Source organism: Lepidochelys olivacea (assembly GCF_965140295.1).
Source record: "Lepidochelys olivacea isolate rLepOli2 genome assembly, chromosome: 2".
NCBI classification, from domain to species: domain Eukaryota; kingdom Metazoa; phylum Chordata; order Testudines; family Cheloniidae; genus Lepidochelys; species Lepidochelys olivacea.
The window spans coordinates 233,140,420-233,164,008 of record NC_140412.1 but is presented as its reverse complement, the minus strand read 5'-3'; positions in this window follow the sequence as shown (position 1 = coordinate 233,164,008).

Here is a 23,589-nt window from a genome sequence, read left to right as displayed (position 1 = left end):
GATCTGTTTTAAGAACATAAGAACGGCCATACTGGATCAGACCAAAGGTCCATCTAGCCCAGTATCCTGTCTTCCAACAGTGGCCAATGCCAGGAATGAACAGAATGAACAAAACAGGTCATCATCAAGTGATCCATCCCCTGTCGCCAATTCCCAGCTTCTGGCAAACAGAGCCTAGGAACACCATCCCTGCCCATCTTGGCTAATAGCCACTGATGGACCTATCCTCCATGAATTTATCTAGTTCTTTTTTGAATCCTGTTATAGTCTTGGCCTCTGGCAAAGAGTTCCACAGACTGACTGTGCATTGTGTGAAAAAATACTTTGTTTCTTTTAAACCTGCTGCCTATTAATTTCATTTGGTTTTCTTAATCAAAGGAGTATAATTAATATTGCATCAACCTTGTGGTCTATCAGAAATGTATGTTCCCAAGTATTTTACTGAAGTAGTTGCCCATTTGTATTTTGTATTTATCTTTTCTATCTTTCTGTACATTAGAGTCCACACCTAGATCCTGGAGTTCTTAGTTGTAATAGTTTTATTTTTAATCAGAACGCTTTGCCAAACCTGGAGATTTCCTCTTGCAATTCTAGTACTCTGTGAGCTGGATTTGTAAAAATACCACGACATCATGTGCTTATAAGGCAAATTTGTGTGTGATGCTGGCAGACCAGATGCCAGCTGATGCCAAAGTCGCCATGTGTCAACTGAACACTGACAATTACATGGCTGGAATCAGTCTGGCTCCCCTGTCTGTTAGTATTGTTAAGATAGGTATTAGGGTTATATAAGAATGTGTTTAGGCTTCATTGAATGCTTGTGAGTTGCTGCATGCTTTAATCTCACTTATAGCATCTGTATCCCACATTGTAAGATAATATTTAAGCATTTGTATTGTAAGGCTCTGTGACTATGTAAATCACCAGAGAGGAGGGAGACATTAAAGTGCTGGTCTCCAAAAGAAGGTGGTAAGTTCTGGCCAACGAGGAAGATCCATTGACACCAGCATGACTGGTGCGGAACAATAAAGAGAACAAAAGACTTTGTTGCTCTTCTCTGCTCTCCCCCTGCCACAAAGATGAGTCATGCAAGTGGATTCCTTCCAACAGCTGCGTGCACTGCTCAGAGCACACAAGGGGAAAGGAATAAAAAACCCCTAACAAGAAGGAACTGTATCTCTATGTTGCTTGGACTCTGGGGGACAAGGTTTTCTAACAATAAGCAAGGGATCCCCAGCTGCTTAGCTTAGATTATCCTTAAAGGACATATAGAGCTTTCTTCTTATAGATGCTTCTGTTACTTTTCGAAAATTAAGATATTAACTCATTTGTGTATGTACATTTACCTGCTTTACCTTACAAATAACTGTTTCCTTTTCCTATTTAATAAATCTTTAGATAGTTTATTATAGGACTGGCTATAAGTATTGTCTTTGGTGTGAGATAGAAGGTGCAATTGACCTAGGGTAAATGACTGGTCCTTTTGGACTGGGAGTAACCTGAATATTGCTGTGATTCTGGGTGTAAAGGATCACCTATTGCAAACAGGCTTATCTGGGAGAGAGACCGACCGGAGTACCCAAGGGGATTGTACGTGACTCCATGTTAAGACTGTTATAATGCCTGGGGAATTTACACTTGATAATTGGTTGGTCAAATCTAATTATAGAACTCATACCTAATCATTAAGAAAAGGAGTACTTGTGGCACCTTAGAGACTAACCAATTTATCTGAGCATAAGCTTTCGTGAGCTACAGCTCACTTTATCGGATGCATACTGTGGAAACTGCAGAAGACATTATATACACAGAGACCATGAAACAATACCTCCTCCCACCCCACTCTCCTGCTGGTAATAGCTTATCTAAAGTGATCACTCTCCTTACAATGTGTATGATAATCAAGTTGGGCCATTTCCAGCACAAATCCAGGTTTTCTCACCCTCTGCCCCCCCCACCCCCCACAAACTCACTCTCCTGCTGCTAATAGCCCATCCAAAGTGACCACTTTCTTTACAATGTGTATGATAATCAAGGTGGGCCATTTCCAGCACAAATCCAGGTTTTCTCACCCCCCCCCCAAAACACACACACACAAACTGAATCTCCTGCTGGTAATAGCTTATCCAAAGTGACCACTCTCCCTACAATGTGCATGATAATCAAGGTGGGCCATTTCCAGCACAAATCCAGGTTTTCTCACCTCCCCACCCCCATACACACACAAACTCACTCTCCTGCTGGTAACAGCCCATCCAAAGCGACCACTCTCCCCACAATGTGCACGATAATCAAGGTGGGCCATTTCCAGCACAAATCCAGGTCTTCTCAACACCCCCCCCCCCCACACACAAACTCACTCTCCTGCTGGTAATAGCTCATCCAAACTGACCACTATCCTTACAATGTGTATGATAATCAAGGTGGGCCATTTCCAGAATAAATCCAAGTTTAACCAGAACATCTGGGGGGGGGTGTTAGGAAAAAACAAGGGGAAATAGGCTACCTTGCATAATGACTTAGCCACTCCCAGTCTCTATTTAAGCCTAAATTAATAGTATCCAATTTGCAAATGAATTCCAATTCAGCAGTTTCTCGCTGGAGTCTGGATTTGAAGTTTTTTTGTTGTAAGATAGCGACCTTCATGTCTGTAATTGCATGACCAGAGATTGAAGTGTTCTCCGACTGGTTTATGAATGTTATAATTCTTGACATCTGATTTGTGTCCATTTATTCTTTTACGTAGAGACTGTCCAGTTTGACCAATGTACATGGCAGAGGGGCATTGCTGGCACATGATGGCATATATCACATTGGTGGATGTGCAGGTGTACAAGCCTCTGATAGTGTGGTTGATGTGATTAGGCCCTGTGATGGTGTCCCCTGAATAGATATGTGGGCACAGTTGGCAACAGGCTTTGTTGCAAGGATAGGTTCCTGGGTTAGTGGTTCTGTTGTGTGGTATGTGGTTGTTGGTGAGTATTTGCTTCAGGTTGGGGGGCTGTCTGTAGGCAAGGACTGGCCTGTCTCCCAAGATTTGTGAGAGTGTTGGGTCATCCTTCAGGATAGGTTGTAGATCCTTAATAATGCGTTGGAGGGGTTTTAGTTGGGGGCTGAAGGTGACGGCTAGTGGCGTTCTGTTATTTTCTCCAGCGAGAAACTGCTGAATTGGAATTCATTTGCAAATTGGATACTATTAATTTAGGCTTAAATAGAGACTGGGAGTGGCTAAGTCATTATGCAAGGTAGCCTATTTCCCCTTATTTTTTCCTAACCCCCCCCCCCCCAGACATTCTGGTTAAACTTGGATTTATGCTGAAAATGGCCCACCTTGATTATCATACACATTGTAAGGAGAGTGGTCAGTTTGGATGAGCTATTACCAGCAGGAGAGTGAGTTTGTGTGTGTGTGTGTGGGGGGGGGGGGCGGAGGGTGAGAAAACCTGGATTTGTGCTGGAAATGGCCCAACTTGATTATCATACACATTGTAAGGAGAGTGATCATTTTAGATAAGCTATTACCAGCAGGAGAGTGGGGTGGGAGGAGGTATTGTTTCATGGTCTCTGTGTATATAATGTCTTCTGCAGTTTCCACAGTATGCATCCGATGAAGTGAGCTGTAGCTCACGAAAGCTTATGCTCAAATAAATTTGTTAGTCTCTAAGGTGCCACAAGTACTCCTTTTCTTTTTATAAGGATATATGATATATTCTTCAGTGGACTGCCAGGCTGGGACATTATGGAATACTGTTGCCATTATTGTTCAGAGAGACATTGCATAATTGTATAATTTCAAATTCAGCCTTCTTTTTCCTTTGATAATAGCATAGTTAATAGGTGTATTCTAGGCTATTAATCTTCCATAGAAATTGCCTTACGGCTTTATCTAGTAGTTTCTATGGCAGATTGAGAAAGAAATGGGTAAGACTTGAAAGGGGTAGATGAGGATGTTCATTTTAATTATGTGGATATATCCCGCAATGAAGGGAGGAACTCTTGCCATTCGGTGAGATCTGCCTGTATTTTTTTGTAGTTGTCAAGGTTCCTCCCCCACTCTGAACTCTAGGGTGCAGATGTGGGGACCTGCATGAAAAACCTCCTAAGCTTATCTTTACCAGCTTAGGTCAAAACTTCCCCAAGGTACAAAATATTACCCCTTGGACAGGCCGCTACCACCACCAAACTAATACTGGTTACTGGGGAAGAGCTGTTTGGACGCGTCCTTCCCCCCAAAATACTTCCCAAAACCTTGCACCCCACTTCCTGGACAAGGTTTGGTAAAAAGCCTCACCAATTTGCCTAGGTGACTACAGACCCAGACCCTTGGATCTTAAGAACAATGAACAATCCTCCCAACACTTGCACCCCCCCTTTCCTGGGAAATGTTGGATAAAAAGCCTCACCAATTTGCATAGGTGACCACAAACCCAAACCCTTGGATCTGAGAACAATGAAAAAGCATTCAGTGTTTTACAAGAAGACTTTTAATAAAAAATAGAAGTAAATAGAAATAAAGAAATCCCCCCTGTAAAATCAGGATGGTATATATCTTACAGGGTAATTAGATTCAAAAACATAGAGAACCCCTCTAGGCAAAACCTTAAGTTACAAAAAAGATACACAGACAGAAATAGTTATTCTATTCAGCACAATTCTTTTCTCAGCCATTTAAAGAAATCATAATCTAACACATACCTAGCTAGATTACTTACTAAAAGTTCTAAGACTCCATTCCTGTTCTGTCCCCGGCCAAGACGACTACAGACAGACCCACAAACCCTTTGTTTCTCTCCCTCCTCCCAGCTTTTGAAAGTATCTTGTCTCCTCATTGGTCATTTTGGTCAGGTGCCAGCGAGGTTACCTTTAGCTTCTTAACCCTTTACAGGTGAGAGGAGCTTTCCCCTGGCCAGGAGGGATTTCAAAGGGGTTTACCCTTCCCTTTATATTTATGACAGTAGTAAAAGAGATAGCATAGAGAGACGAGTAGGAATTTCTACACCTAAATATCTAAATCCACTGGGTGCCCTCTTTAGCTGAAAGTCTTGAGTAGAACACTTTTTTTTTTAACCTTGGCCAACAGGACTTGCTTCTGAGTTATGTATATTTATTTTGAGTCCAGAGATATGGCAATCATGCTTGAGTAGATCATGAGTTATGGAAGAGATGTGCAGGGTAGTTTTGTGTCTAAAGTCATCATCAAATAAACATTATGTTGATAAGGGCTGATTTTAATTCCTAAAATGTTGGAGAGTCTTTGCACGTTATTGTTGCCAAAGGCACAATGGCCACTGAGTACAGGAGAGGGAACATCAAGTATCCCTGTCCAGAATCTTATCTGAGATGAATGGATGTCCCTGAGTTATAGGGATATCCTATTCCTGTATCCAGGAAATACATAATGGACCACAATTTAAAAGGTCCAGTGTATGTGAGAGAAAATCACAATAGACTCTAACACGTGCTTTCACAGAGTCTAAATTGAGGATTAGTGCCTCCTTTTTGTTTCATTGCAAAATATATAGGGCCAGATTCACTGGAACCCTCTGGTTGCTTTGCTTTTCACTTTTCCAGCAACACAAAACAGCAATAAACATAGTTTAACTGGCCTGTTAAACCAGGTTTATAGCTGCTTTGCATCACTGCAGTGGTACAAAGCAGCTAGAGTACACTTGTGAATCTGGCCCAACATGTTTAGAAGTCTCCTGATGTTGCTGGAAGCAGCATGACTGTTATGAATGAACCCAGAGTGAACTGTATGAATTATATTAGGTAATATTGGTATTAGAGTGTTGGCACAAAAATATTTCTAAGTTTTATTCTCTGAGAGGATAGCTAATAATCCTCACTTGTGGGCTGTTGTTTGCATTTGTTGCACTTGGAAGTGAAAGGAGGGTTGGAAGGAATAAATATAGAGGCACAGAAACATGCACTGTGGGACTAAAACAGAACTGTATTGCTGTAGCACTGATACAGTCACTTACGGTAACTTCTCCTGGTGATTTCCTCCCTTCCCTGGGCAGGAATCTCCTTTCTGTACAGAGCTCTTGCCAACTCTGTTGCCCTTGGTCTCCCTGTAGACTTGGTTTCTCTGATTGTCCAACAGTTTACTCAAAAAAGGGGAAGTCCCCAAGATGTGCTGAAGGGCCAGTCATCTCCAGTGCCCACACTTGTCCACTCTATTTCCTTCCTGGGTCAGCTTTCCTGTGCCCTTCCACTATCAGCCTTCCCAGAGTGGCACTGCTGGGCTTCCAGACAAGAGCTACATGCATCAGCTCCCACACTGGTCAAGTTTGGAACTCAACCTCCCATTTAAACTTCTTCCCCTTGGACAAAACAGTCCATTGACCACTGCATGAAGCATTCACCAATACTGAACACACCTCTTCATCCTCCTGTGGCCACATGCAGTTACCAGAGATCACAGGCATTCTGAACTTGTGAGCGGATTAGAGATGCAGAGTGGGAGGCCACGCTCAGTCATCATGGGGACAGTTCATTATCTCAGGCAGCCCCTTCATGGAGGAGAAATATGATTTTTTTTCACTTCATATTTTTCTTACAAAAATGCTTGGTCTGGGCTTGTGACTGAGTACAGTGAAAATGATTTCCTCCTGGCTCCGGACACAGGCCAGACACCATGGTCATACTGTTGGACTTTTTTGAACCTTTTATTAACTTGTCATAGCTGGAGGAGATGACCCAGCACTAGAGCATCTCTAATCATTCCTCTCGACCAGAGCTCAGTGAGATGGATAACTACCATTCCTCCCCTTTAACAGCCTTCCCCTGTGGGGTCCTGCAGGGATTCATATTATCCCTTTTTCTCTTCAGTAGCTACCTGAGACCACTGGGAGTGTTAGTGAGCTGCCATAGGCTCAGCTGCCCACAATGTACACACTGCACTCAACTATACAGCTCATTCATCATTGATGTCGCCACTACCACTCCTAAAATGCCAGAATGCCTGCAAGGGATCAGCATTTGGATGAAGTCCAGCTACTCCAAGCAGAACTGATGCAGATTGGAAGGAAGAAACACGGTAGAGCTAGCTGGGAGTTTACCCAATCTCCCACTGAAGGGGGAGAGCCACATTAGTCAAAGCACTTGGGATCCTGCTTGACTTCTCACCAAGGTTGGATGACCAGGTGGTACTAATATGCCTTCTTTCATTTCCAGTTTGCCAGGAAACTTTGCCCCTACCTTTTGAGATGAGGACCTGGCCACAGTGATCCATTCCTTTGTCACCTCCAGCCTGGTTTACAGTATCAGAAGCTGAATGCGAAGATAGAACAGAATGTTACTGCCCCTCCCCATGGTTTAGGTCACCATGAGCACATCAGGCCTATACTCAGGTCCCTCCACTGGCTCTCAGACAGCTTCTGATGACAGTTCAAGGCCTTGGTCCTGATCTTCAAAACAATCAATGGATCAAGCTCCAGATACATTAAAGACTGAATTTTGATCAATTCAGCATCAAGACAGCTCTGGGTCAATGCAGGCCACGAAGCACAGGATGAAGCTCAGAAAAGCTGGGGCCAAATCATTCTCTGTTGTAGGGATCCAGCTGTGGGAAACAAATATTTGATAATGGGCTCTTCAATCTAACAGAGAAAAGTATAACACAGTTCAATGGCTGGAAGTTGAAGCGAGACAATTCAAAATGGAAATGAAGTGTAAATTTTTAACAGTGAGGGTAATTAACCATTGGAACAATTTGCCAAGGGTCATGGTGGAGTCTCTATTACTGGCAATCTTTAAATCAAGACTGGATGTTTTTCTAAAAGCCCTGGAGCTCCAGGAATTATTTTGGGAGTAGTTCTATGGCCTGTGTTATACAGAGTGGACAAGACGATCCCCATGGTTCCTTTCTGGCGTTTGAATCTATGGAATAAACAGTCATAGGCCAACTGCACCTTTATTCCCTCTATGTGATCCAGCAAGGGCACCTGCTCTCAGGCTTCTGCCTCTCTGGGCTGTCATCTCTTTTCAGTGGAAACATGTGTCTCACTCCCTTCTGAGGCGTATTTCCAAGCTGAATGGTTTCCTGGCTTCACTATGTTATTCCCAGACAAAGACTCTGGCAAAGCAGGACTGCTTACTTTCTCTTTAGAGACTGATAACAGAATAATTGCTCACTGTTATAAGATCCCACACAGCACTTCCAATGCAAGCCTATTTTATTCTTAAGGCAAATGCACTACAGAGAAAACATATTAAAAACAATAATAGAACCTACATGCATGCTAATAAGCTTACCAAAGATCTCCTCAACCCTACTATGGGCTCTGTCAGGAGCTATCCTTAAAATATGACCCAAGGGAGTTCATTAGAGCTTCAGTTCAGAACAAGCACCCAGTCATATAGGGCCTCAGTAGGCCCAGTCCTGCCAACCCTACCCTAAGGATTGGGGCCCTCCATGGACCAGGGATTTTGTCTGTTTGCTGGATCAGAAAGAAGGCCCTGAGACTGTGCAAAATAAGGCTATTTATCAAAAACCCTTTCTTCGTCTGTTGGTCCCTACAGTATCCAGTTTTGAACTAGTGTATGCAAACCTCTCTAAGGGTTAGCTTCAAAGGGTTGATAACAAGAGGAATTATATTAGCATATTCTTCCTCCTGGAGGACTTGCATACACAATTGGATTTTTAATACAATGAACCCCCCAACTCCAGTTGGTAGGAGAAAAGCAGCCAAAGCAGGGCCTGCTGCACTTGGAAAGGGGGGAATAAAGTGGGTAAGGCTATGATTTTGTCACAGATATTTTTAGTAAAAGTCAGGGACAGGTCACAGGCAATAAAGAAAAAAATCACAGAAGTCGGTGACCTGTCCCTGACTTTTACTAAAAATATCCATGACAAAATGGGAAGCCAGTGGGCAGCTGCAGGGGCTGACTTGGAGCTCCAGGGTCTCACTCCCCTTGTGGCTCAGAGCTGCTGTGGTCCCCCAGCTGCCCATAGGAGCCAGGGAGCTGCAGGAATCTTGCTGCTGCCCATGGCGGCGGGGAGCTACGGTGGTCCCTCTGCTGCCTGTGGGGGCTGGGGACTGTGGGGGTCCCCACGCCACCCATAATGGCGGGGAGCTGCAGGGATCTCTCCACTGCCCATGGCAGTGGGGAGCTGTGGGGCTTCCCCTGCAGCGGCTGGGGGTTGCAGGGATTCCCCTGCTGTCCATGGTGGCTCGGAGCTTGAGGGCCATGCTTCCTCAGGTGACAGGGGTACCCTGCAGCTCCCTGCCCCCATGGACTGAAGTCATGAAGGTCTTCGGAAGTCACAGAATCCATGACTTCTGTGACCTCCGTGACAAAATCGTAGCCTTAAAAATGGGATCCAGCCAAGGCCACTCCTTCCCTCAGCAGTTCCTGGAACTGGGACAGTGCAGAGGAGACCTTCCTCACCCTGGTCTACTTTACCACCCCGACCATCCTATGTCCTTGGGGTAAAACTGTAGAGGGGAGTCTGTGAAGGTAACCAGCTGCTAGGAGAAGAAGCAACCAAAGCTAAAATAGGGAAAGAACAAATTAAAATTACTTAGACAAGTTGGATACCTTCAAGTCACCAGGGCCTAATGAAATACATCCTTGAATACTCAAGGAGCTAACTGAGGAGATATCTGAGCCATTAGTGATTATCTTTGAAGAGTCACGGAAGATGGGAGAGATTTCAGGGGACTGGAAAAGGACAAATAGAGTGCAAATCCATAAAAAGGGGAAACTAAAGACAACCAGGGGAAATTACAGACCAGTCAGCTTAACTTCAGTACCCAGAAAAATAATGGAGCAAATAATTAAGTAATCAATTTGTGAACACCTAGAGGATAATAAGGTGATAAAGTAACAGTCAGCATGGATTTGTCAAGAACAAATTGTGTCAAACTGACTTAAGAGCTTTCTTTGATAGGGTAACAAGCCTTGTGGATAGGGGGAAAGTGGTAGATGTGGTATATCTTGATTTTAGTTAAGGCTTTTGATACTGTCTCACATGACCTCATAAACAAATTAGGGAAATACAACCTAGATGGAGCTATTATAAGGTGGGTGCATAACTGGTTGGGAAACCATTCCCAGAGAGTAGTTATCTGTGGTTCACAGTCAAACTAGAAGGGCATATCAAATGGGGTCCCTCAGGGATCAGTTCTGGGTCCAGTTCTGTTCAATAGCTTCATCAGTGATTTAGATAATGGCATAGAAAATACACTTTTTAAGTTTGTGGATGATACCAAGCGGGGAGTTGTTGCAAGTGCTTTGGAGGATAGCATTAAAATTCAAAATGATCTGGACAAACTGGAGAAATGCTTTGAGGTAAATAGGATGAAATTCAATAAGGACAAGTGCAAAGTACTCCACTTAGGAAGGAACAATCAGTTGCACACATATAAAATGGGAAAGGACTGCATAGAAAAGAGTACTACAGAAAGTGATGTGGGGGTCATAGTGGATCACAAGGTAAATATGAGTCAACAGTGTAACAAAAAGCAAAGCATCATTCTGGGATGATTAGCAGGGGTGTTGTAAGCAAGACTCGAGAAGTAATTCTTCTGCTCTACTCCACACTGGTATGGCCTCAACTGGAGTATAGTGTCCAGTTCTGGGCACCACATTTCAGGAAAGATGTGGACAAATTGGAAAGTCCAGAGAAGAGCAACAAAAATGACTAGAGGTTTAAAAAACATGACATATGAGGGAGGATAGAAAAAACTGTTTGTTTAGTCTGGAGAAGGAAAGACTGAGAGGGGATATGATAACAGTTTTCAAGTACATAAAAGGTTGTTACAAGGAGGAGGGGGAGAATTAACATCTGAGGATAGGACAAGAAGCAATGGGCTTAAATTGCAGCAAGGGCAGTATAGATTGGACATTAGAAAAAATATCCTGTCAGGGTAGTTAAGCACTAGAATGAATTGCCTAGGGAAGTTTCTGGAGTCTCCGTCATTGAAGATTTTTAAGAGCATGTTACACTCACACCTGTCAGGGATGATCTAGATAATACTTAGTCCTGCCTTGAGTGCAGGGAACTGGAAATATGACCTCTTGAGGTCCCTTCCAGTCCCACAATTCTGTGAAAGCAGGGACCTCTGGACATTCAGATAACATTCTACAACTGTAACTGGACTTTCTCTGACCTGTGCTGGTTGGCTGTTTGCGCCAACCCTCCCTTTCAGTCTCTTCACTTCGGCTTCACTCCACACTTGGCCCTCTTACCCTCTTCTCCTCCGCCCTGCCCCTATCACACATGTTCCCTTTTCTTTCCATTGAGTAGATCCCCTCCTAACTGTGCACCTCTCCACAAAAAAACATGGCACTAACATGAAGTTTGCTGTCATTGCAATGTTCACTCTCTGTATTCTTCCCCTGCTCCCACCCTGTGTCTGTCTTGTCTATTTTCACTGTAAGCTCTTCTCATTTGGGACCATCTGTTACTCTGTGTTTGCACAGGGTCTAGCACAATGGGACAAGATTCTTGGTTAACTCATAGGCCCTACCATAATAATAATTGATAATATCAATGATTAATAATAACTCTCATAGAAAAATGATAAAAGACAAAAACACCTTATCATCTATGGGCAAACATTTTTCACAAAGTGATCACACCTTTATCTGACCTCTCGGTCCATGTCCTCAAAGGATATCTGCATAACACCCTCAAAAGATGAGATTGGGAATTTAAATTCATAACTCTGATGAAAGACACTGGTTTTATGGCTCATTACAACAATTTGTAACACACCCAACTGTCTGCTAACCGTTAATTGCCCACTTCATTTTAAGTGTTCTCCTACAGCATGTGTTTCTCAACCTTTTAGATACCAGGGACTGGCTTGCTGCCTTCCTAAACTGTGTGAGGGAGATCTCAGTGTCCGGCACCGATCCATGGACCAGTTATTGAGAAACACTTCCCTACAGCATGTGTGAACCTCTTATGCTTAACAATCTGTCTCACATTCTATATAGCTTAGGCACACTGGTTATCTTCTCCAGGAATGAGGAAGAGCTCTGTAAAGCTTAAAAGCTTGTCCCTTCCACCAGAGAAGTTGGTCTAATAAGAGAGATTACTTTACCTATCTTGTCTCTCCAATAATAACAACACTGACACCCTTTCTACCCAAACACCTCACCCAAATAATTAAAAAGAATAAATAAAAAAATTACAACAAACAAATCATCAACCCACCAGAAACAAATAAGTAAAAAATATGCCATACAGAGTTTTTATTCTCTGTACCTCCTCACAACCAAAAAAGGGGAACAGTGCCAGATAGTCCATGAAGTCCACTATGGACCTTGCTATTGATTTTTATGTGGAAGATGCTCATGTATTGTGATGATTGGTGGCAGTATAAAGTGTCAAGATAGAAACTGCAGATCACCTCCCCTGACAACGTAGTTACTTTGGGACAGCTTCTCAATATAATATAAGGAATGTTCTCTACTGCCTGCTAGGCCTCTCCTCACAGTGAGGAAAGTGTCAGAGAGAGAGAGAAAAGTAGTGTAAGGTGAAGGACAAATCTCTCTCCTGCTAATAGAAGCTTCTGACAAGGCATGAAAATGTGTGAAATCCCCCGCAGCAAACCTTCAAGCTGCTACGATTTATGTGAGGGGGACAGCCGGGTGCACAGATGGCCTGGGACCAGCTGAGTGCAAAGGTGGCTTTAAGCCATTTCCCTCCTGAATTGAACTGTATGCTTCTTAGATGTAACCAAAGTTCTGGGTTTCAGTTTTCTTCAGCCTCCATGGTATAAGGGTGTGACAGACAGGAGAGCTAGTGGGAGATGTTCCTTTTTTTTCTGACCTTAGACACCAAGCACAGGTTAGAGTTAAAAAGGAAATACACACTGTCAGATGATGGGGTCATGCACCAGGAACTGCATTGTATATTCTTACTCCCTTCACCTTTATACTCTTAGTTAGTCTGTCAGAGGAATAGCTGCCATCACATTAGAAATGATTTTACAACATGGATTCTGAGGAGAAATTTCTGTGGGGTGTGATGGGGTGGACTCCCCACACTAGCCCTGCAAGAGCTGAATTAGGTCAGGTGGGCCCAATCAGCTAATTAGGCTTTAAGCAGGGGAGAGTTAGGCTGATGATCAAAGGAACAGGCTCACCTGTGTAGGAACAGGCAGGTCCTGTACAAAACCAGGTAGCTGGCCCCAGGAAGGGGGCTGCTGCTGGGAAAGGTTGTAAGGAAATATGCTGTAGTTGCTCCCTGTCTGAGGGAGTTGGAGGCTGGTAAACCCAGAGAGGGGGAAGTCAGATATGTAGGTGGAAGCCTAGAGGAACAGCAGCAAAGAATAGGATTGTACAGGGACTGTGGCTGCTTATTATAGGGTGCCTGAGCTAGACCCTAGTGTATAGGGTGGGCCTGGGTTCCCCTACCAGCCACTGGGGAGTGGCAAGGTTGTTGGAGGTGCCAACCAGCCAGCAGGTCTGGAAAGACTGTGAATTTCCTGGAAGGGGAGGACTTAAGTGAGCGGGTTGGAGGACTGAGCCATAGAAAGGAAGCCGCAGACCTGGGATGAACAGGGCAGCAGACTGAGACAAGACTGGAGAAGACCACACTGGAGGAAGAGTACAAACTGGCAGAGCTAATTGCCAGTAGGAGGCACCAATTGTGGTGAGTGGGCCCCATGATGGGTGCTTTAAAACAACAGTATTGTGTAATGAACCATGGTTGCTATATACATAGCTACTGCAGTCATCAGTGTGCATTTAAATACAAGTCAGTTACTACCAGAAACTAAGCTTTTGCCACAGAGGCTAAAGCAGAATTCCTCTGGCTCTGAGACAGTAGTAGGCTATTGTCACTACAGGAGGAGAAGATTGCATGTTCAGGCCAGTGTGCTACATTTGCTGGTGACTTTTTTCTACAGACATGTTTGCTGAATCTAGCTTTTAATCTTGCAGGAATTTGGGAGAATTCTTTTTTTAAAGGAAATACTAAATAATAGACAAGATCCTGAGCTCACCTGTAGTTGCTTTACACCATATTGCTGTCACAAAGCATCCCAACAGTTAATGTATTTGGCCATTGGAGAATCACCCCAATGTGGGGAGTTCTTCTGGAGCTTCATCCTCACTACCAGTATAGGAGGTGTGGCAGAATCCTTGCACCAGAACATTCTCCTGTTGCCCTATTGATGACAGTGGTTGATTAAAGTAGCCTCAGGATGCTCAAACACTAATTAATTTATACTGGAAGGCTGGCCTGGCATATGGGCAGCAGAGGATTGGCTTTGCACTTCACTGTATAAGCCACTCCTGAGTTACATTGTGCACCCCTCAGCTTCAGCCAAGGATCTGGGCACTACATTTTCCTGTAAAGATGCAATACACCAAATGAATATTTTAGAGCCAAACTCTTTTTACCCAAAAAGAGCTGGAAGCCACCAATCTTTCAAAGGGAGGAGTCTTGTTAAGTTTGAAATACTTTTACAGCATTCTCCAAGGGAAGCCCCTGTATTTTATTTCGTTGTCCATTAATGGTGCATAGGCCTCACTGCCTTCAGAAACAGTGTGTGTGTGTGTGTGTGTGTAGGGCTGCCTAATCCTGAGGGGTGTAAATCTACACATGCCCCATGGCTATGCAGAACAGTCCTGGGTGTCCCTTGAGTCTTCTCTCTTTGCTGGGCAGAGAGCAAGGGTACTTCAGTTTGGTTTGTGTAATCCATTCAGTCTCCTCCACTCTCACTTATCTAGGGAGGACAACCTGCTTGGCCCTTGAAGAGGCATTATGTGTGATCAGTGCTTCTTTGTAATCCTCCTCAAAAACGCTGAGGGTTGCTGGTGCCTTTGGTCCTGGGAAGGAGTGAGGTTCAGTGGCACAAGTAGCTTCATATGGTTCCCCGACCAAGGATTTCTCACTCAGTATATTAGCAGGCCTTCACGGCTGCAAGGTCATCATGATAGCCTAGAATCATAGACTATGAGAATTGGAAGAAACTTCAGGAGGTCATTTAGTCCAACCCCATGTTGAAACCCAGACCAATGCCAAATAAATCCTCCCAGCCAGGGCTTTGTCAATCCAGGCCTTAAAAACCTCTAAGGATAGAGATTCCACAACCTCCCTAGGTAACCCATTCTAGTACTTCACCACCCTCCTAGTAAAATAGTTTTTTTTTTTTCCAGTATCCAACCTAGACCTCCCCCACTGCAACTAGGGACCATTGCTTCTCTTCTGTCATCTGCCACCACTGAGAACAGCCTAGCTCCATCCTCTTTGAAACCCCCCTTCAGGTAGTTGAAGGCTGCTATCAAATCCCCGCTCACTCTTCTCTTCTGCACACTAAATAAGCCCAGTTCCCTCAGCCTCTCCTTGTAAGCCATGTTTCTCATATCCACAGAGCTAGTTATCTCATCATAGAAGGCAATCAGGTTGCATGACTTGCCCTTGGTGAATCCATGTTGACTGTTCCTGATCACCCTCCTCTTCTCCAAGTGCTTCAAAATGGATTCCTTGAGGACCAGCTCCATGATTTTTCCAGGGACAGAGGTGAGGCTGACTGGTCTGTAGCTCCCCAGATTGTCCTCCTTCCCTTTTTTAAAGATGGGCACTATATTTGCCTTTTTCAAATCATCTGGGACCACCCCCGATCACCATGAGTTTTCAAAGATAATGGCCAGTGGCTCTGAAAACTCATCAGCCAACTCCCTCAGCACCCTCAATGCATTGCATCCAGTCCCATGGACTTGTGCTCGTCCAGCTTTTCTATATAGTCTTTGACCTGTTCTTTCACCACTGAGGGCTGCTCACCTCCTCCCCATACTGTGCTGCCCAGTGCAGCAGTCTGGGATCTGAACTTGTCTGTGAAGACTGAGGCAAAAAAAAGCATTGAGTATTTCAGCTTTTTCCACATCCTCTGTCACTACGTTGCCTCCCCCATTTGGTAAGGGGCCCACACTTTCCCTGACCACCTTCTTGTTGCTAACATACCTGTAGAAACCCTTCTTGTTACCCTTCACATCCCTTCCTAACTGCAATGCCAACTGTGGTTTGGCCTTCCTGATTACACCCCTGCATGCTCGAGCAATATTTTTATACTCCTCCCTAGATATAGAGCTCTGATTAGCTCTATGCTGCATAGGTACTTGGAGCCAATGATGTGTGCCTAAATTCTCATTTCCCAAAGCACAAAATGTCCAATAGTTTCAGATGATATTCATGCTGTTTTTTTTCAATTTTGGCCTATTTTTTTTGTTCTAGTTCCCGCTGTATTTCCAGGATTGGTGCATTTACTGGTTACAAACACAGACAGACAACATTTCCCCCTTACTAAATCTATCTGTGTCGAATGTGGAGCATGCTGATTTTCTTTATATCCTCTTGTATTGTTGAGTGGCATCCTGTGTGATGTGGCAAAGACTCCCAAGTGGAACACTGATATGAAATTCCTTCTCTGTTTCAAAGCGGGTTCAGGAACCACTGAGAGTAGCAGACTATCTATGAAACTTTCCACAAATTGGTGGTTTGAGCCACCAGAGGGTAATTTTTTTTTAAATAGCTTGAATTTTTGCTTAATAAAAAGTAGGGCCGTTCACTCACACGATTAACTCAAAAAAAATCGCGATTAATCAGTTTTAATTGCACTGCTAAACAATAGAATGCCAATTGAAATTTATTAACTATTTTGGATCTTTCTACATTTTCATATATATTGTGTTGTAATTCAAATAAAATTGTAAATTTTTATTACTATTTCTTTTATTTATGCAAAGCAAATATTTGTATCTTTCAATTCACCTCATACAGTACTGTAGTGCAATCTCTATTGTGAAAATGGAATTTACAAATGTAGACTTTTTTTGGTTACACTGTGTTTTATTTTTGAGTGCAGTTATGTAAAACTTCAGAGCCACTCAGTCCTACTTTTTCTTCAGCTAAGACAAACAAGTTTATTTACATTTACAAGAGATAATGCTGCCCTCTTATTATGTACAATATCACCAGAAAGTGAGAACAGGCATTTGCATGGCACTTTTGTAGCTGGCATTGCAAGGTATTTACATGCCAGATATGCTCAACATTTATATGCCCCTTCATGCTTTGGCCACCATTCCAGAAGATATGCTTCCATGCTAATGATACTCATTAAAATATGCATTAATTAAATTTGAGTGAACTCCTTTGGGGAGAATTGTATGTCCCCTGCTCCATTTAACCTGCATTCTACCATATATTTCATGTTATAGCAGTCTTGGATGATGACCAGCACATGCTCTTCCTTTTAAGAACACTTCACTGCAGATTTGACAAAATGCAAAGAAGGCACCAATGTGAGATTTCTAAGGATAAATACAGCACTCAACCCAAGGTTTAAGAATTTGAAATTCCTTCCAAAATCTGAGAGGGACAAAGTGTGGCGTATCCTTTCAGATGTCTTAAAAGAGCAACACTCCGATGTGGAAAGTACAGAACTCGAACCTTCAAAAAAGAAAATCAACCTTCTTCTGGTGACATCTGACTTAAAGGATTAAAATGAACATGCATCAGTCCACACTGCTTTGGATTGTTCTTGAGCAGTACCCGTCATCCGCATGGACATGTCCTCTGGAATGGTGGCTGAAGCATGAAGGGGCATATGAATCTTTAGCAAATCTGGCACGTAAATATCTTGTGATGCCAGCTGCAACAGTGCCATGAGAATGCCTGTTTTCACTTTCAGGTGACTTTGTAAACAAGAAGTGGGCAGCATTATCTCCTGCAAATGTAAACTTATTTGTCTGAGTGATTGGCTGACCAAGAAGTAAGACTGAGTGGATTTTCAGGCTCTAAAATTTTACTTATTTTTGAATGCAGGTTTTTTGTACATAATTCTACATTCATGATAAAGAGATTGCACTACAGTACTTCTATTAGATGAATTGATAGTCAGGTTTCAAGAAGCAAAACTGTTGGCGTTTTGGGGCACTGAACCCAACAATGAATACATGGGTGGCAAGCCAGGGAATGCTAATGACCACTGGAATGTGGTGCTTGGATATTGAACCTAGAAAAATTGGAGAATTAGGCCAAAAAAATCTGAGGTTCAACAAGGACAAGTGCAGAGTCTTGCACTTAGGAAGGAAGAATCCCATGCACTGCTACAGGCAGGGGACTGACTGGCTAGGCAGCAGTTCTACAGAAATGGACCTAGGGATTACTGTGGATGAAAAGCTGGATATGAGCCAGCAGTGTGCCCTTGGTGCCAAGAAGGCCAACAGCATATTGGGCTGTATTAGTAGGAGCATTGCCAGCAGATCGAAGGAAGTGATTATTCCCCTCTATTCAGCACTAGTGAGGCCACACCTGGAGTATTGTGTCCAGTTTTGGTCCCCCTCACTACAGAAGTGATGGGGAGAAATTGGAGAGAGTCCAGAAGAGGGCAACAAAAATGATTAGGGGGCTGGGGCATATGAGTTACAAGGAGAGGCTGAGGGAACTGGGGTTATTTAGTCTGTGGAAGAGTGAGGGGAGATTTGATAACAGCCTTCAACTACCTGAAGGGGGGTTCCAAAGAGGATGGAGCTAGGCTGTTCTCAGTGGTGGCAGATGACAGAAGAGAAGCAATGGTCCCAAGTTGCAGTGGGGGAGGTCTAGGTTGGATATTAGGAAACACTATTTCACTAGGAGGGTGGTGAAGCACTGGAATGGGTTACCTAGGGAGGTGGTGAAATCTCCAGCCTTAGAGGCTTTTAAGGCCTGGCTTGACAAAGCCCTGACTGGGCTGATTTAGTTGGTGTTGGTCCTGCTTTGAGCAGGGGATTGGACTAAATGATCACCTGAGATCTCTTCCAACCCTAATATTCAATTATCCTCCAAACTGGAGGATCTTTCAGTGACACTGAAGAGCAAAACTTTGAAGGGGGCAGTCTGGTGGGTAACTAGACCTAAACAAAAGGAAAAGTCTGTCAATAGACTCCAACTCCAAAGAGTTCTTGTGTTGGGTCAGGATCTTATCGAGATCAGACATGGCTTAAATGCAGTTCTCAAGCTGGCAGGAGTGGACTTGCTTTCTCTAGAAGTGGGGATGCCCAGGCCAGTGTATCCCCAATTAGCAGGCTGATAATCAGCCCCACCCTGCATTGGTCAGTGGGGAATGTAGCGGGAACCAAGTTACCTAGAGCAAGACAAGGAAGGAGTGGTACTGGGTCTAAGGCAGGAGCCAGGCTGAAACAAACCTAGGAACAAACAAGTGCAGAAGCAATTGCAGCCATGGGCAAATGCTTTGCACAGCCAGTGAACTGCTGCTGCTGGGTTTAAAAGCAAGCCTGCTGGCTTCCTCAGACAATCAAAGTGGGGCAATCCATCAGGTGACCTAGCTGGTGCAGCCCAGCTGTGCCCATTAGGGTGTCAGGAGTCTGAGCAGGCACACGCTTTTAGTGTGCACAAGCTACTGTAAGAGTTCCCATTCAAATCTACGGTAATAAATATTGATTATATGTAAGATATGAACTTTGCATTGCATCTGTTTTCAAGTAATGTACATTAAAAGAAACCAACTCCATGGGCTGTCTAATCAGAGTTGTCCCTGTTCAGAAAAATCTGTGGAAAGGCAATGAAAAACCTATTTTCACAATCACATGTGATACTCATGTTCTTTTAATTAACCTAGACATTGTTGGCTAGAATCATTTAATGAACCAATCAGCATTTAATTGCTGCCTGCTATCAGATAATTTGTAATGAAGTCCACATAAATTAATTGGAATATACAGTCTGAGTCAGCACAGTAGAACAGAGCTCTGATAAGCAGAATATCAAAGATTGGTGTCAATGCACTGGTAAATGCAAATAAAGAAAACTTAGCTTCATTTGAGATGTCTGAAAGTGAATTGCATTATTTGTTAGGTGATCATCTACTGATACAGTATGTAAATCTGAAAGCATCAATCTTACTGTTGGTAGATTCTCATCTGTTTTTGAGACATGATTCATGTGCCATGAAGTTTACTACTTTTTACAGAGACATGCTGAACTAAAACTAAAATGAAAATCAGTCAGAAAACTGACTACTAAAACATTACACTCAAGAAAATATATAGTCAGATCCCTGCTCTGTCATGAGTTAGCTGATACAAATATGCATTAAACTGTGACTTCTATCAGGAAGTGCCAGATTACTCTTATTAATCCTTAGAATACATGCATTTTCCCAGATGCCACCCAAATAAATAGCTAGACTGCAAGTCCTTCAGGATAAGGACTGGTTTCAGAGTAACAGCCGTGTTAGTCTGTATTCGCAAAAAGAAAAGGAGGACTTGTGGCACCTTAGAGACTAACAAATTTATTTGAGCATAAGCTTTCGTGAGCTACAGCTCACTTCATCGGATGCATTCATGTTTGGACAGTGCTTAGCACAATGGTTTCTAGGTGCTATTGCAATACAAATAATAAGCAGGAAAGACCTTGAGAACCCCTGATTCACAGAAAAGTTTTTGAACCTTTTTATTAGTCCTACTTGTTCTGCCACTTGCAGGTCTATGAAAGGAGAATTAAAAATAGCACCGATACAACTTTTTCCACCTCAAACTTTTCTACAATTGCTTCTTACTAAAACAGTTGACCTAAACACACTGTATGATGCCACTGGATGGTGTGGTCACATGTTTGGGACAACATGCATCACTCCAGAATGGATTTTGCCATTCTTTAGTAGTAGCATTATTGTAGTGCTTAGGAAACCTAGTCATGGACCAGGACCTCACTGTGCAAGGCACTGTACAAACAACAAAAAGATGGCCCTGGCCCCCAAATGCTTACAGTCTGAGTGTAAAAACAAAAGATGACAGATGGAGATAGACAGAAGGGGGAGTATAAGTGAACATGGTTGCAATGATAGGCGCTGGTCTCTGCACACCAGAAGGAGTACCAGTAAGCAATGAGACAATGGTCATCATGATAGACTGGTCTGGGCCCATCAGCAGCCTAACTGGTGTTATCATTTCAAATATATCACAACAAAAACTATATCCCAAACCATAGTTTCATGTGTTTTAAAATAATATGTAATGGGTTAATAGGATGATATTTATTTTAGTTTTATTTTTAAATAGCCACCTGTCCAAGGCTCTAAGTTTCCTAACGGCGGTAGTAATACAATAAAGTCTCATCAGAATTAAGTAGTCATTTCAACAGGAATACCTTTCTACCCCTTCATCGTTATGGGAAGCCCTCAGCCCTTTCCAAAAACCCTATCAAGCTCCCAGTTCTCAATATTATCCCAATAGTAATATCATCCCTCCCTCTCCCATGACCGCTCAGGTTCCCACTCTTTCATGGAGATGGTGGCGGATGGTACCTTCTCTGCTGCACAGGACTGCCACGTAGAACATCTGGCTTCAATCATTGGTTCTACCAATGATTTCCTGTCTCAGCTTCGGCAAGTCACTTAGACTGAGGTTTTCAAAAGCATCTAAGTGAAGTGCTTTTGAAAAGCCTCCCCTTAATGTCTCTCTGCCTCAGTTTCTAAGAGGTGGTAACAATAATTACTTGACATAACTGCTTTCAAAAGAGAGTAACTAATTTTTGTAATATGGTTCGAGGTCATTGGATGGAAGGTGCTATATCATTATGAATCATTAGTTTATCTTGGCCAGCTCCCTAGTTGCAGGAGGCAGCTGATAAGCTTAATCCTTTGCCTCTTGCTTCTCCAAAGAAATGGCAGAAGAAAGACCCAACCAATTAGAGCCCTGGCTGTTTTTTTTTTCTCTCAATGGTAGAGCAGCAGAGCTGCTAAAAGAGGAAACTGCAGAGAAGTAGCTGATAAATAAAACTGTGTGTAGAATATAAAAGTAAAATAGGAAAGAAAGTAATTCCAACTTATTAGACAATAGGCCTAAAAACCAATGTGGTAGAGAAAATAAAGAACACATGCAAGCAAACTGGGGGGGGGTGACATAAAACGAAGTGACATAAAAATGTATTGAAGAATCTAAAGAATGTTGCAGATGAAATGAAAAACAGGTGTATAAATGGCTGCGCTAGAGCTTTATAACATTATGCAGTCAACACATTTCTTGTTTATACTCTTGCAGATGGAAGTGAAGTCCAGTGTAATTTTAAGTTAGTTCAAATGATTTCATTAATCTAGATGCAGCTCAGATAACACATCATGCCCCAATAACATTAAAGTAAATGTATAGATTTCACAGGACTAGGCATTTACTTGATTAAAAGTCTATGCCAGAAGCTACCCAGAAAAGTACTCCTAAGCAATTACCCCTCAAACAACAAGCTGGGCTGAAAGGATAGGAATGGCTGCACACATTTTCAGCAATGGTTTACTGAAATGTTTAAACTTAAGCCTGTATTTTTATATTTCAATGGTGAATCCTGGTTTCAAGTGGAAATAATTTCATTTTAGTATATTGCAATAAACATTGTGTGCTAAATTCTCCCATCAGTTACTCTCATTTACATCCCATTTGATTTCAGTGGGGACACAGATTTAATTGTGAGCAGAATTTGACACTGATCAGTGTAACAAGTCAGCTGGAGAATAATAAATATGGACAATCACAGAAAAGTGGGGGTCTCATGAGACTATTACTTTAGGATTTAGATATAAAATGCACAAGTGTTACCTGAGTCCTAGTGACTTTCATTTCAACATTTATATACAAACTATCTAAATGTATAGGGGAGCTCTCATGGCATTTTGATTCCGGCATTTAGATTCAATGAGCCAGACACTTGTTCTTGCTTATAACTTTTTTTTGTGCTTCTCTGGCAGTGTGAAGTGGCCTTTTGGCCATTAAAATGTACTTAACAAGAATCCCCTCTCGCTATAGATGGAATCGTTGTGTGGTACAGAGCTAGCACTGGACAAGAATTTGATCAAGATTTTCAAAAATATGATCCTAAAGTTAGGTGCTTTTGTTTATTTATTATTATTTGTATTACTGTATAGAAGCCCAAGTCAGGGACCATGACCCCATTGTGTACGCACCGTACAAACACAGAGCAAAAAGACAGCTCCTGCCCCAAAGATCTTTCAAGCTAAGTATAAGACAAGACCAACTAATGGGGAAGTACAATGAAACAATATGGGTCCGCATGATAGGCAGTGGGCTTGGAACACCGGCTGCCTTGGCTTTTGTAGGCTTCACGGCAGAGGAGAGTTTTAAAGTGGATAATGAATTATTTTGTGGCTATTGACAGGGAGCTTCTCCCAAGCCTGAGGGGCAGCACGGAAGAAAGGACAAAGGTGCTTGATTGAAAAGTGGGTGATGGAGGCTGGCACGATGGGCCAGTCAGAGGTGGGAATTGACCTTTCCATATGGACTGAGAGATTGCTCAAAAGTGTTTGAGGTTAAAGGGAGCTGCTGGGCACTCAGCACTTTTGAAAAGCATACTACTTGTGTAGCTGCTGACATATGGATTTGGATGCTAAAAAGTTAGGCTCCTTACTTTTGAAAATCTTGGCTCAAATCCAAACTAAAAACAAACTCGGCCTTCTAAACATGGCAATTCGCCATTATCACATACTGAAAGCACATGCAGGAAAAACAGTCCCAGAAGCAGAGCTGTGAAACAATTCAAATCAATAGCAATCACCACTTGCAGTTTGTCAACTTGTTTCCAGCTCTGATAGTGAGAGTTATGCTAGCACTAAA